Here is a 16,675-nt window from a genome sequence, read left to right as displayed (position 1 = left end):
TATGGCACATTCAAAAGACAACAGTAAGTAGCCATGAAAAATATTTATTAATATAGTCAATATTTAAACTGTTGTGACGTTTAAAACTTTAAAAATGTCCCAAACACTCCTACAACATGACCCCACTGTTTTTAACTATAGTGCGCCTTTTACTTATGCCTGATTTTTGCATACAACTCTTTCTTTAGATGAAACTATACACAATAATAAATCTATTAAAAATCGTAAGCTTGATATTAAAACGCAAATGAGTAAGTCTGGAGATCAGCTGAAACATCTCAGAATTCTCCAGTTGGACTTGGAGTTATTCTGATGCACGGATGACCCACATACCACGGCAGACATATATAGGCCTCACTCTGTTCCTTCCTTTCATCTAGCTCAGAGGTTCTCTAACTTCACTGTACATAAAAAACTGTCTCATGTAACAGACATTTTATTTCTATCTCTCTTTTATGATTGATGAAAAGGATGTTTTTGTGAATGTTTTGACTTAATCATCAATAACTACTTTATGTGTACATATACATACTATACTTTTATTCCTTTAAAATGTATATTTTATACATCCATATAAAATGTACATATATATTCCATAAAATACCTTATGTATATTTACATATTACTAAAAATGTATTTCATAAACATGTTATGCACATATATTTCTAACAAATTTATATATACATATATGTCATGTTTTATGTGCAAAAACATGTGACATACAGTTTATATGTGTGTGCATTTATATATGTATATATGCTTTACATATATGCCCTTTAAAAATGTATATTCTGGCACTGGCTGAGGAGCTGGTTGGTTTAGAGCATCATGCAGACAGCCAAGGTTGCAGGGTTCAATCCCCAGTCAGGGCACACACAAAAATCAACCAATGAATACATAAACAAGTAGAACAAATCCATGTTTCTCTCTCTCTTTTCTTTCTCTCTCTCAAATCAAACAATAAAAATTTGAATGTATATTCTGTACGTATATATTTATTTGTGTGTATATATACAGAAATATATATATATATATATATATATATATATATATATGCGCACAGAGAGAGAAAATGTGTGTATATCTGTATTTCTAAAAAAAGGGACTGGTTTTATGCTCACCAGACTAGTGGTGAGAGACTAGGGTAGCTTATTATCCTCCATGCTTTTCTACAATTAACAATTATCTTGCAATCAGAAGAAAATATCACCACTTTAATTATCTGTCATTATCACCATAATGACAGGCAAGACTTTCTCCTCTCCTTTCCTATACACCTGCCTATGTTACATGGAAGTCAGACGAACCAGCTCCTCATTTGTCTAGCCTTTCCCAAGTTATTGACCCGGAAACATTCTACCTAGAATTCGACCCTCAGACTGCAGCATGTGTAACACCTCTATTCTCTAAGAGGCCGATTCTCGGAATTGCTTGTCCCAACATTAAATAACCTCAAGCTGATTGGTTCTGGAGTTCCTGTACTTCTTTTGTTTTTCTAAATCGGCTGCCTCTGAGCCGCCTTCTAGGCAGCCAACCAGCTGTGTCCTTCCTCAATGAGAAGCTAGATAATTAAATCTGTCATACCTGTTCTTAAACTTACTGACACCAATCGATCAGGTCTAACCATCACGTTTGGCCCCAGTGCACGTGCTTTTATTTAAACACGTGGGCTCTGGACATCCACAAGGCCTTTGTATCCTCCATGTTCTCTAACAGCTGATGGGTTCTCAGTGTGAACTCTGCACCCAGCACTGCCCAGGGCTCTCAGGCATGAACCCCCTGCGCCCTCACAATAGCCTGGGATGGAAGTGAAACAACCCCATCTCGCAGCTATGGGCGGTGGGTGCAGGGCGTACTCTGCACCTCCCAGAGATGCTGTCAGATCATCAGCCTCAGGGCCAGTGAGCTGCTTTTCAGGAAATAATCTGCCCATTCTCTTATCAACAGTCAAATATTAATCCTGTAAATTCACTAGAGCTTAATTTTTATAAAATCCTAGCAATTGAAAAGACATTCAAAGGCCATTGTAGTCAAAGGGTCAAAGCCATTTTTAAATTATTTCCAACTTTAGCATTATAAAAATTATACCACTGCCTTCAAAAAGGAAGAGACTCAACTTACTTACAATTTTGTCCTCCATTTCCAAACTTGAAGCCTCATTAGTATATGAATATATGTCAAATTGCAATCTAATGTAGTGGTTAAAAGCCTGTGCTTTGAACACTGGCAGCCCTGGTTTGAGTGGGCCCCAGCTCTGCAAATTCTCAGCTGTGTGACTCCGGGCAAAGCCTTTAACTACCCTGAGCCTCTCAGCTTTCTCATTACCCAATAGTGATAACTGTACCCACAGCACTGGGTCTTTATGATGCTCAAATGAAATAACACATGCAAAGTGTACCTGCCACTTAGTAAATATTAGATATTCACTAATTTAGAAAGGTTCACGCCAGTTCAGCATTCAGTCGGATGCTCAGCTTCACAAAACAGGCCTGGCATGCAAATCAAGAGTCCATTACAAAAAGCTCTTCAGTTTCCATTATAAACCCCTTCGTAATCACCTATTATAGAAGCAAAATGACAGAATACTATTGATGACTTTTTTGATATCAACAAGTACTTAATTAGAATTTCTTTTTTAGCTAAGCAGCCCTGGCTGGTTGCTCACGTGGTTGGAGCACTGTCCTGTACACCAAAAGTTGGAGGTTCGATTTCCAGTCAGGGCACATACCTAGGTTGTGGGTTCGGTCCCTGGTTGGGATGTGTACAGGAGGCAACCAATCAATGTTTCTCTCTCACATCTTCTACTTTCTCTCTCTCTCTCCGCCCCCCCCAACACACATACCACCTCTCTTCTCCTCCTTTCCTCTCTCTCTAAAATCAGTAATAAAAATATCCTTGGATGAGGATTTAAAAATATAAGAAAAGTATAAATAACCAATAATTGCATAGCCAAAGATAACCACTGTTAACGGCTTGATATATATCTCCAGAACATTTTGTCTTCTGAGGACGAAAATATTTTCCCAGATTATAATCTGACAAACATTAATAGATATCTTACTGTTTTCCAGCCACTACACATTAGGTGCAGGGCCTGAAGATACAAATAAAACAGCATGTAGACCAGTGCCTGACATGTAGAAGGCACTCAAACACTTGATGAATAAATGAATGAATGAGTGAGTGAATGAGTGAATGAATGAATGAATGAAGAGGTCTGTGACTTCAGTGGATTTATGGTCAGACCAGTTAAGGAGAAACAAGTACAAGTATCCCTACAGGGCAGAATGATAAAAGTCAAAACAAAGCTATGCCCAGTGACAGGAGCACCGACACACACACATACTCAAAATGTTAGGAGACTTTCTTCAGGAGATACGCTCACTGCCTACTCTCAATCTTAAAGGAGCCCACAAGAAGACAGCCAAGAAAAGAAACAAATTGATAGCAAGCAGAAGGAGCAAATTATAGCCAAAATCAAGTCAACAAAACAAAAACAAAAGAGTAAGATAGAATAGGACATGTTCAACACAACAGTGAGAGTGTGTCTGTGCATCTGTGAGTGTGCATGGGTGTGTGCACATGTGAATGTGTTTTGAAGATGGGGGCTGTGTGTGACCAAGAGCAACCAGGAGGCTAATGAGATATAAAGAAGCCAAATCACAGACGACTTTGAATGCAACCTAAAGAGTTTCAACTTCATCTTGAACTATGAAAGGGATTGAGGGGTTCAAGAGGAGAAGTTACATATTCTTTTCTTTAGCTACCAATTTATCACCAATGTCATTTTATTTATTTGTTTTTAAATTTTTACTTATTGATTTGAGAGAAACTGACAGACAGACAGACATAGATTTGTTGCTCCACTTATTTATGCATTCATAAATCTTTGCATGTGCCCTGACCAGGGATCAAACCCTCAACCTTGGCATGTTGGTACAATGCTCAAATCAAGCTACCTGTCCAGGACCTAAAAGTTACATATTCAGTGTGGTCAACAGTCCCCTGGCTCTACTTTGGGTGGGTGACAACACTGGAAGCCACTACAGGTTCTACTGCAGGATTCTCAGTCAAAAGTGACACAGGTCTGACTCAGCATGAGGGCAGTGGGTGAGTGGGGATGGGGAGAAAAGAGTTATCAGTTATTAAGGATGAAAAACCAACGAGGCTTGGGAGTGATTAAATGGGTGTGATTACCTAGAAGAGGAAGAGTCCAGACAATTCCTGGTTTTCTGAAGAGCAGAATCACAAGAAAAAGAGCAACTGGAGAAGAGAAAAATGTAAGAAACTGATGGGTTCCATATAGGGTGTGTTGACTGGGAGGTATCTTCTTTGAAGCATCGAAGTAGAAATCTCCCGTACGTGTTGCTTAGAGAGAGAAAGTGAGTTGGGAGCAGAGCAGAGCTGAAACCAGGAAGAGAAAAGGATCAGGTAAAGGAGAGAAGAGGAGAGAACATCAGTATGAAACAGGGGGACTGAGGAAGATGAGTCTGGGAAGGACACTGGGAAGGGACATGGCCAAAGAGACGATGAGAAAAACAAGGAGATACTGTCACCGTAAAAGCCAAGGTTTTAAAACTAATTAATTAAAAAATAAAAAATGGGTTTTAAGAAGAACAATGTGATCATGAGTGTGAGGGAGGAAGATACTTAGAAAAATGAAGTAGAAAGTGAAAGACAAGTAAAAAGGAGAAATTCTCAAAACAGATAAATTCCTGCATCAGTTCAGAACTAGCTGTCTTTCTTCACAACACATTAACCCTGTCTCTTACCAACCCCAAATATAGCATCCATAATTTCCACACCTACAAAACACAGAAACAGTGTCAGAAACATGGTGACTCCCATGCACTTTGTAAAGAGTGTGGTGGTATTCCAGATCCAGGTACTGGCACCATGGTTCCTGTGATGGTTGACTTCCTTTTCATTTGTTTACCCTCACCAGAGACATTTTTTCATTGCTTTTAGAGGGATGAAGAGAGAAACATCAATGTAGGAGAAAAATATGGATTGGTTGACCTCTCGAATATGCCCAAACCGGGGATGGAACTGGCAACCTGGGAACGTGCCCTGATGGGGATTTGAACCCATGACCTTTCAGTCTAGAGGACAATGCTCAAATGAGCCACATCAGCCAGAGCTGACTTCCTTTTGAGGGCAGAATCTAGCCCAGGCCTCAGCTACCACTGCCTTTTGTTACGTTTTAGGGAGGGAGGGAGGGAGGGAGGGAGGGAAGGAATGAACGAACGAACGAACGAACGAACGAACAGACTTAAGAGAAGGGCAAAGAGCAATTGGGAAAGTGAGAAAACGCATGCTCTCACAGCCACAGCACATGACGTCACATAGGCTCATACATTTCTGTAAGCAAACTAGACAGCACTTTCATAGCTCTCCAGAGCCTCCCCACTAAGCTGCCTGCATGTTCCCCAACTTCCATGCTGGCAGGTGGCAAAGAGCAGCCAGACAGAGCTTCTCACCCAGTGAGAGCACAGCAGGGTGTGACCAAGCTCCACTCCATCGCATGCTGCAGATGGAATCCTCGGCTCCGGGGAACACTGCAATTTTGGAAAACCCTCAAGCCTGTGCTCCACCAGCGTTACACACATAGTGCTCCTAACAGAAAAAAAAATTCGTGGTAACACTGAGCATCCTCTCAGGGTTTGGGGTGTGGGTGGCAGCCTTCCCCTGGAAGGGACAGAAATGGGAAGAAGACACGTGGGCTGAAGCACCCTTCATTATTACTGCACCCTTCATTATCTCTGCCCTATTTTTTGGAGAAGCTTAATGAATGGAATATTGCAACGTGATACAGACTGGGATCCAGCAGCCAGGGGAACTATCAAACAGGAACAGAAGCGCTCAGTGTCCAACTCTTACCCATGGGACTCCAAATATAAGTTCAGAGAAATTTAAGCAAGTTCAGCCCTACTCATTTCCTCATTAGGCAAGTAGGCTTAATATTAAATCCTCACATAGAGGATTTTTTAAAACTGCTCTTATTGTCGAAGTGTCACCATGAACAATGGATGATTATCACTACCTCGCTGATCTCTGGGTGATAATGCTCAGGCTAGCTCACAGAGAAGGGCCCCTATCTATTCCTGGATAACTTAACCCTGCCTAGACCTTGCTTACTAATGCTCCAACATGCTGATGTTAGGGCCTTAGCTCTCGAGTGGAACCACACCCCGCTCTCCAGAAAAATAAGTTGGTCAGTTCAGTCACCGCACCTACAGAAGGGGTCCACAGATGACGGCCTTAAAGTACGTGCCGCAGCAGGTGTGCCTTGTCAGACAACTTGACTTTGACACAGATGTCTTCTAAGACAGGAGCCATATATTGGATGAACTTAATCCTCTCAAAACTGTAGTACTGACCATCAATGCATGTGGCTCAACCATTTTGACAGTGTTCTAGGATCAAATTTTCACACACAAACAGTGATTTTACTAGATCACTGCATCACTGGGAGGTATTCCCAGGAGTGTAGTGTTGGTGGCAACTCTGCTGAATGTACCAGCTTTAACAGGAATCCTTCGGTGGGGACACCGGTATTCTCAGGTTAACAGGGGGTACAGTCCTAGGGCTAGAAAGTCACCAATAGGATAGTTCCAAAAACCAGGATGTTTTTGAAACCCCACTTACCCTATTTCAATTTAAAAACAGGAAGGTGCACGTGCACGTTCTGTGATGAGAGGTATTCCACCAGACCATCACTATCACACTGAGCAGTGCATCTACATGCATGCAGGTCAGTTTGCTCATCTACTCCAGGGGGTCTCTCACGATCCTAGTTCTCAAAGACACAGTACAAGAAACAGAACTGGATTCCTTCTTACACCCAAAACAACAGAATACCCAACTCCATTCTTACAATAAACACCAGGAACAGTCACAGCACGTAAGCTCATAAGCCTGACAAATATTTCCACCCACATGTAAAGAGCTCTTTTAAAGGAGACCGAGAACAGGAAAAGTCTCCCAGCACAGACAGAAAACCGTGATTCCATTTCCTCCCTACATTTCTGAAGTGACTAACTGAATGACAGTGAGCTTTATTCCACTTACAATACATCCGCAGGGAAAATTATTTAAATGGTGTTACAAAAGAATATGTGATGGCATAGAGCAGTGTTCATTCCACTACACATTGTTACAATAGTAAAAAGCACATTTCAAGACAACATACACATTAAGGTCCTAATTTTATCACAAAGAATACACATTCACACACAGACACATACGTGCCACAAAACATACCTGCATCCGTACAAAACTAGGGGGGAAGGGATAAAAGTAATTTCTCTAAGAAATTCTCTATAATGAATGGCTTTCCAGTACTTTTTTGCCTTTCAGAATTTTCCTATTTTTCTACCATAACCATGACTTTTAACGTCAAAATAGCATCTCACCTCATGTAGGAGAGTGTGGAAATTACACGAGATGACACCTGCTTATAGCACAAAATTCAGCCCTACACATGTTTATTGAATGCTTATTCAATACGCAGTTCACAAATTCAATGCATAAAACACATACATACAAAGTAAATTAGAAGGATAAAATATTACCTACACAGATTACATTGTATTAAAAATTGTATATTGATTGAAATAAATTTAACAGATTTTGGAGTAATTCAAGAAGAGTTAATATCTTTTATTCTTGTAATGTTAATTAAATTTCTTTTCTAAGGTATACTTATACAAGTAGATGACCTCTTGAAACATGGAATTTAGAGTCAGTGAGTCGCTGGTATCGTTTTAATTTGTTAATCAAAAGATAGTATAATGTTAAAAATCAGTATGCTTACCGAAGGGGATACTGAAAATACTTTTTAAAATGGTGCTTTGTTTTTATAGTTTGCTAGAAACTGTGGAAAGGATTTTTCAAGGACTCAAAGAGGGAGCTATAACCACCCCATCATAAGGAAGCTATCATTTTCCATAACAAAGTGCTGTTTTTCTTCTAAGGCCCTCAAAGCTATTTATTCTCAAAGACACTGTTTTAGTTTAGTGGTGTGTCAGAGGAACACAGCTAGATTCAACAGGGACTAATGAGTGACCAAGAGAACGATCAAAAGAACCCACAGCGTGGCCCCACACAGTAATGAAGTCCTGTCGAGTCAAATACTCAACCAAAATCCTTTCCTTCAAAGCATCAGACTAAAAAATTCTAAAAGAAAATAGCCCTGGGAACACTAAGGGGCAGACCACAAAGCCTGTTTCACATGCTTGCTCTTCACACCCTCGAGTCTGACACTGCCATGCAAAAGTCCAGGATAGCCAGTGCACTTGGCCTCCAGCCTTGGCAAGTGGGTCTTGTTCACTAGGAAACAGCCCAAAGGAACACTGGCAAGACACCACACAAAAGATAAAGAATAGGAATGCAGTGTCCCCGACTTTCTTCTCTCTGTTGAATGGTACTTTAGCCCCTATGATTACATCCGAGACTCCTCTGCACAGAAGCTACAGAGGGCAGAGCCAGGTAACTAAGGGGGATGAGGTAACAGAGTTAGGAGAGCCAAGGGACTTGAACAGGTTCACCAGTAAGGGCAGAGGCACATTCAAAGCCAAGTCTGTCTGATTCTGCACAGGGAGCTCTTCCTCCCACACCAGGTAGCATCACTCTCCACTAGATCATGGCAGAGCAGCAGATGTCGGCAGCCCACTGGGGAGATGCCAAAAAAGACAGAGGTGACCAACTGCCTGGGACATTCTATCCACTGCCTGGGCTGGGCCCTCCTTGGAACAGACTTTATTTAACTACTTTTTTTTTTTTTTTTTACTGTTGTTCAATTACAGTTGTCCCAGTTTCCCGCTCTCCCTCCCCGCATTGCTCTCCCCTGTTCCAGCCTTTCCCCACCACTCCCTCAGTCAATCTCCAACCTGTTATCCATCACTATGAGTCCTTTATACATGCTCTTTGACTAGATCCTTCCCCTTCTTCCCCCACCCCCGCCCCATTATCCCCCTCACCCCTTCCCTCTGGTTACTGTCAGTTTGTTCCTTATTCCCATGTCTCTGGTTCTACTTTGCTCATTTGTTTGTTTTGTTGATTAGTCTCCACTTAAGGGTCAGATCACATGGTATTTGTCTTTTGCTGCCTGGCTTATTTCACTTAGTATAATGCTCTCCAGATCCATCCATGCTGTCACGAAGGATAGGAGTTCCTTCTTCCTTTTTTAACTACTCTTGATAAGCACTGAGAAACAACAACCAAGACCAAATTAAACAAACCAAATTAAAGACTGGTTGTTCAGAGGCTGGAGGATACCCCCCACTTTATTTTCCCTTCCTTTCCTCTTCCATCCTTCTCACAAAAGCAGCCACATTCTCCGCATCTCTTATCCAACAATTACAGGAGATGTACTTGTCCACAAACTAAATTCATTCACAAACCTGCTCTCATTCAACCCAGACAATGCCTTCCAAGCATTTTGAAAAATACATTCTAGCAAAAAACTTAGATGCTGCTGGCAGGAATGCAGGGGTACAGCCACATTGAAAACACAGGTATTTTCTTAAGAAATTAAACATACACTTACCATACAACCCAGCAATCACTTAGGTATGTAGTCAAAAGAAATGGAAACATCTGTCCACATAAAAACTTATACACAAATGTTCACAGCAGCATCTACATAATAGCCAAAAAGTGGAAAACAACTCAAATTTAGCCTTCTGACTGATTTATTGACCAAGAGCCTGTGTCTATAATGGAAGAAAACCAACCACAATCAATCAAAACTTATGTTTCCGATGTTATCAGATAGTTGATGTAACTTAAAATAGTAAAGGTATCACTTGAAGATGGTCTCAATTCCTAACTCTTTAGTATTATAATTATGTAAATACGGATAGAATAATTAAAACATGTGAAGCCTGTGCAGAAAGTATCCAGTCATGTAATATGGAATGTAGAGACATGTATTGAAGAAGATACAAGAAACACTGTACACAGGACAATGAGGCTTCAGTCCCCTTCCAAACAGGTACCTGGGAACCTCACACAGTTCTCCCAGCTGCCATCTGCTGCCCGTCACATGTCCCTGAATCTCATCGACAGCCTGAAATCTCTTCCCTTACAAAGGTGATTTTAGTTTTGGGAAAAGTGAGAAATCATAAGGTGCCAAATCTGGGTTGTGGGGGTGTGGGTTACCAGGGTGATTGATGTTTCACCCAAAACTCTGCACAAGATGTGATACAAGAGCTGGTGCGTTGTCATGATGAAGCTGCCAATCACCAGTTACCCATAAATAGCTTCAGCCTTCTGAATCATTCATATACTTTCCATGGAAGAATGTCCAAGCTTAACGCAAACCCTGATTTCTTGCTCTACTTGCTCAGTCATTTTTTAATGCAATGGCCACACATGTTCACTCAGCGTGTCTACTGCCCCCACTGACTAGTACAGTGAAGTCGTCATTGTTCTCACATGAGCATTCCATTCCAGGTTGCAACGATGTCACGCAAACCATTCTTGTTGTATTAACAATGGCTAGGCTTTTTCTGGACAGGTCTCATTTTTACTGCAAGTAAACAATCAACTTGTAGGGTACAAATAATAATTATAAGAAATAAATGTATTATTATTCCAGATTAACTCTTCTAAGATACTGCTCAAGGTGATTATTACAATACTAAGAGAAATTTTTATGGAGATTTTTTTCAAACAGGTGGAGAAAATCTCTGAATCTAGGTGGAAATTTTAACTTTCAAGCCTAAAATAAAACCTTGATTTTAAAATAGTCTCTTGATTTTAATACAAGTCTCTTAAGAACTATCTAATATAGTCAAAAATGTTACAAAGTAAATAGAGCAAAGCACATGTTTATGTTTGAGAGCAACATTCCTTACTTCAAAGCATGCGGATCATCACAGAATGTTCCAGACACTACAGAATACCACGGTCAGCTAGCCTGAGTGTCCTCTTGTAACCTGACAGGCGTCATACAGGCTGGACTACCTTTCTGGAATGTGAGTTCTCATTATGCCAGGCCACTAGACAGAGTTATGGTGACTTTCCGGTCCCTCACTAAAAACCCCCAGTGTAAATTACTCCCACAAACCACTGGGGTAGATGTTCAGTACCATGTGGAATGGCCAAACCCGCAAGCGACTTACTAAAGACTAAATAGGGAAAAAACTATACAGCCTATAGAGTGGCAGGCTGTGGAAGACTAGATTACCAAACCAAAATTATTAAACTCGCTAGCAAATTCATTCCCAGTCAAACGCCATAGCACTGGTGGTGAAAATAGGGGGGACCAAGATGAAATTCATTTTTCTTTCTGAGGTACTTATTCAAAGGTGCCACTGTTATTACCGAAGTATCGCCTTTCCTGAAACTTAAAAGAAAATTTGTGTAGAAAAAAATGAACTCAAAAGAGATTACCATCAGCAGCAGCAAGTAAGTGCTGACACCCTTTGCTGTCCTCATCTTTACTCTTATTACATACCTTTGAAGTTGCCAAAGAAACAATCCTTTAACAAAAATTTCATGAACAAAATGCAAGAGACTCCTTTTACTGACAAAAACAACAAAAGCTTTTCACGTTTGTGATGTTAGAGAGCAGGCATGTAACTTCAACAAAGATCTTTAAAAAGAGAGAGAGAGAAGGTAACAACCCTGCTATAAAGTCACAGGGGGAATAGAATAAGGACATTCAGGATATTTTAGGAAAATCTGCCTGAGTGTTCCTAATGAAGTCAGAATTAGATAAGATAATAAACAGAAATTCAGATACATCTTTAGTACTAATGGAAATGTTTTTTAGAAATGTTGATTCTCTGGGTACCTGAATTCTCAATTGGATTATCTTTCAAAGAGTAAATTAAAGACATGAGTATATTAATATTGCCCTTCTCTTTTTAAAAAAAAATGTATGTCTCGCCCTGGCTGGTGTAAGTCAGTGGATTGAGCGTAGGCCTGAGAACCAAAGGGTCCCTGGTTCAATTCCCAGTCAGGGCACATGCCTGGGTTGTGAGCTAGGTCCCCAGTAGGGGGGTGTGCAAGAGACAACCACACATTGATGTTTCTCTCCCTGTCTTTCTCCCTCCCTTCCCCTCTCTCTAACAATAAATAAAGGAAATTTTTTTAAATGTTTGTTTCTTTTGTCTGTCAAAGGTCTAATTGGCCATAATTTATGCTAGAAGAGAACGACTATTTCCCAGGTGCTTAGTTTAGACTGCTTTTAAAAATGCAAATTTTGAGCTAGACATCAGAAAGCTAATAATCATATGTACACAGTAGTTCAATATTGGCCCTTAAATAGGGGAGGGTGAGGGAGAAAGAACAGTATTCCTTACTATTCAGAACTGGCTTCTCTCTACATGCTGAGCGGCTTTCGGTGGTTGCATGCCTGACACTAGACAACAAAAACAAGTTGCTCATAGTCTAAGAGGGGAAACCGTCATGTAAGCAGCTACACTACTATTCAACTCTATGTACAACACAAATCAAGCTGGAATCACAGGAGGGCAGGACTAACCACCCCCTGCCACCACCCAGGGCATCAGTGATGTCTCAGAGAAGTCATGGCTTTTGAGTTCAGTCTTGAGGGATGAGTAGGAATTCGCCAGGTAAAGAGAGGTATTCCAAGAAAGAGGAATTCCCAGTTCAAGGGCACTAACACTGGGGAGCAGGACTTGTTCAGGAAAAATGGCCTGTGTTGCCACCAAGAGGGTAGCCGTGGGAGCTGAGGCCAGACAGAAAATCAGAATCCAGATCATAAAGGGACACATGTGCCATGATGACAAGTTGGTAGTGGGGGCCACCAAAAAAGAAATCTTCAGCCAGAAAGTGAGATGGTCAGATATCCGTGTTAGAAAGTGCATCCTAGGTGGAGGATGGTTCTGAGAGAAGAAACCCTGAAGGCAATTGCACTGACCCCAAATGGAAGACAATACAGATTCAGAGACAGTTAAGAGGTAGAATTTCCGGAATTCACTACTCAGAAGGGGAGGGAAGAAGGGCAGTTACAGAAGGGGCAAGTTTAAGAAGACTCACAGATCCCTTGGGCCAGCTCGGCAGATGGCGCTGCCATGAACCAAAACAGAGCACCTGAGGGGAGGGCATGCCAACCGAGGAGGGGGTTGTTGAGTCCAAATACTTCATGATGCTCCAGATTGTCTGGTAACAACCGAATATATGAAATCCAGAAGTTTCAGACTGCTACAACTTCCCAGAGCAGTCTACATGCAGAACTCTCTGTAGGTGACATGTTCATCCATGTTTATTCATTTGATAGATTTTACTGCATGCCTCCCGGATGCAGAGCCTCCCACTGAAGGTTTGATAAGGTTTCTTATGGGGTAGAAACAGCTCTAGATTCTAAGTCAAGACTCCGATTACACATATTGGGTTTGTACCTGCTCTGCAATCTCCAGGACTTGGCCACTCTGCCCTTCTGTGACATGCAGAGGATTTCTCCCACCCAGCACTGCTGAGAGATTGAAGCAACTGGTCAGAAAGGCGTAGCATGATACCAGGCACATTGCAGGTGATCCATAAAAGTCGACAGAACATGGAAAAGAGGAGATATGTAACAAAAATTCTGTAATATACTGTAAAAGATGGTGGATGCTTCTAAAGAGATATAAAGAGCCATGGGTGGTCAAAGGAGGGAGAAGCCCCCTACAGAAAAGATTTAGGAAAGAGCTCTCACAGAAGCTGGGCCTGCAGAGTGGGGAGGACAGAGCCACGCAGAGATGGACAAAGGGGCAGGCTACGTGGTTGGGGAAGGCGGGGTGGCACAAGCACAGACTTACAGTCACAGAGCCTGGTTTATGTTACGGCTCTAACACTCACTAGCTATGTGGCTTTGGACAAATTAATGAACCCAAAAGTGAATTATAGCAACCATCCTTCAGTAACTATTAGGACTTTATGAGATAAAATATGTCAGGTTCGTAGCATAGGACACATGCAGCTAACATCATACTGAGCAGAAAGGAAGAGGCAGGAAACTGAGAGAAGGCTGATGTGGCTGATTCATGATGTTGCATAGTTGGCATGAACAGGCTGAAGAGGTTAAAAAGTAAGAGAGAATTCCGGACTTTATGCTGCAGGCAAGAAATGCCACCGATGCATATCCTTTACCTTTCCAAATATCAGGTTTATTATTTACCTCTGTAAATAATAGATGGAACTTTTAATTCAAAATGATCTGCTTCCCATCCCATGCTTGATTACACACACATTTTCAATAATAACGTATAAAGACTGAAAATTCTAGATCTGCTAAAAAAAAAGGCTGAAATTCCCACAGCACATATTTGCACATATTATTTTTAACTTTAATTGTGTATGTGTCCTGTTTTGCTAAGAAAATACAAAATACTTGGACCACGGTAGCCTCAGGGAGTAGTGCAGCATTTGAAACATAAGACTCAAGGAATCTTTACTGATGTTTTTTCTTTTCATTAATCACAAATATAATATATTTGTCCTGACAAGGAAAAATTGGCTTTTCCATATATACATTTACAATACATATACTTATGTACATGTACATATATCTATTCTCATATGTTTATATTGTCAGTATGAGTAATCTCAAGCATTTTTTATAATTGTCACACTCATATTCTTTTTACAGCATGTTTTCTTCCAAGCCCGTTTTCACTCTTCATTTGCCAACGAACTCCTACTGGAGTTAAAAATATCAAATTTCCAGTTCAGATTTGCTTAAAACTTTTCTTCCAAGGAGCTTAGGTCGCTTTATAATTAGTCTCAAATTTGTTAAGTCCTCGTGAGATAGTAGGTTTATAGTATTTTATACTATATTTTTTATAAAATACTATGTAACCTAACTGGCCCATTAAACAGAGTAAATATTTTTCCTAAAAGTTCACCCCTGGAGAATGATGGCACTGAGGAAGCCAGATTTTTTTGTATCGAGTTGGCTAAAAAGTCTGTATGGTTTTTTTCCATAAAACAAAAGACATTCTTCATTTTCACCAATCACTTTATTGATTTGGATATTTTGAGTATGTCAGCTATCTCCCACAAAGTATAACGTTGATTGTTCTCAATTAATGTCTCAATTTGATCACTGTCAATTTCAGCTGGTCTACCTGACCGAGGGGCATTGCCCAACAAAACACCTCCGGCACGAAACTTCAAAACCACTTTTGACACATTTGGTCACAGCACCTTCTCCAAACACTGCACAAATCCTTTCTGTGTTTCAGTTGCATGCTTACCTTTCTTGAAACAATAAAACATAACATGCCACAACTGTTGCATATTTTCTTCCATCTTCAATATTAAAGTAGCTACACAAAAATATACCAATTTCGTTAAGTTTTGTTAATGTTTTCTTTTTAAAATATTTTTTAATTTATTTTTAGAGAGAAGAGAAGGGAAGGAGAAAGGGAGGGAGAGAAACATTAATGTATGGTTGCCTCTCTCAGTGCCCCCTACTGGAGACCTGGTCCACAACCCAGGCATGTGCCCTGACTGGAATCGAACTGGTGACCCTTTGCTTCACAGGCCTGCATTCAATCCACTGAGCCATACCAGCCAGGGCTGGTTAAGGTCTTTTTTCAAATGTACACTGAAATGACAGCTGTCACAATACAATCTAACAAAATTGTTTGGAGTGAAGTTATGGCAACTAAGCACAACTGGAACCATCTTACAGAAAAAACAAATGAACTTTTTGCCAACCCAATACATAACTCAAACACCAGCCTGGTTTTCTTCATCCATCTATTCTATGTCACAGACATAGAATATATCAGTAACTCCTTTTCCAAGCACATAATATTGAATGCCTACCACTTGTCAGATACAATGACCTGACTTGAACCTGCCTCTTTCTACTTGAACCTGCCTTTTAGGAATTCTCAGTTAAGTTGGGAAGACAGGCCCATTTCCAGCTGATAGCACAGGCTCACACTAAACATTTGGCCAGAGCCCAAAGGAGGTAGAAATGTGGGTGCAACATCAAAAAGTGTACCACATCATACTCCCAATTCTAGAATCTACAGATTTCCCCCAAATATACATACTGAAAATATCCAGACCAAACTGTCCACATCGAATTTCCTAAGGTTAGTTGGACTTCCTAGCTTCTTTTCTATGCTTTGGTTTGTTCCACCTTGATTCCTAAAGCAAACAAGGCCTCCTTCCCAGGAAAGAAATCCAGACTGTGACATTTAATGAGAACTCCACTGCTTACTGTTGAATACTTATGAGTAAACATCAAGTCTGCATTCAGATACTGGAGATTTTAGGCTCTCCATCTTTGCACCTCAGGGACTAGCTTAGTGTCTGGCACGATAAAGGGGCAATGAGTGGTTGTAGACTTGACCGAATGAATTACACAGCCACTGTTCTGCAACGATACAGCACAGACTCATTAGAAAATTTAAGGCATCTTGAAATTTCAAGAGCTATCGTCACTCCCAATTATAGGAAGTTGTATAAATCTAACAGCCTGGTTTTTTTCCACAACATTCTAACATAAGTGTTTTCTTATTAAAAATTCTGAGCACATATCATTTTAGAAGTTACGTAAATACTGCATGACTACCTAATTTTCTAACCATTCCTGTTTACAGGAAATCGCCTAAAGGTCATTTTTTTATTTTTATGAAGAGTATTATGGTGAACATCTTTGCACATACAAGTTTGTATATATTTCTGACTATTTCTTAGAAGA

The 16,675-nt window shown here is 40.4% G+C and overlaps 1 protein-coding gene across 2 annotated transcripts in view; it reads right to left on the bottom strand.

Annotated features, from left to right (window-relative positions):
• The window catches only part of HECW2 (HECT, C2 and WW domain containing E3 ubiquitin protein ligase 2), a 363,235-nt gene that overhangs the window by 275,970 nt on the left and 70,590 nt on the right, over positions 1 to 16,675 (bottom strand). The window lies entirely within an intron of this gene.

The sequence above is a fragment of the Sturnira hondurensis genome, unplaced genomic scaffold (genome assembly GCF_014824575.4).
Source record: "Sturnira hondurensis isolate 20B ecotype Veracruz unplaced genomic scaffold, ASM1482457v3 Scaffold0004136, whole genome shotgun sequence".
NCBI classification, from domain to species: domain Eukaryota; kingdom Metazoa; phylum Chordata; class Mammalia; order Chiroptera; family Phyllostomidae; genus Sturnira; species Sturnira hondurensis.
The sequence above is the reverse complement of the archived record's forward strand: the minus strand, read 5'-3'. Positions and strand labels throughout refer to the sequence as shown.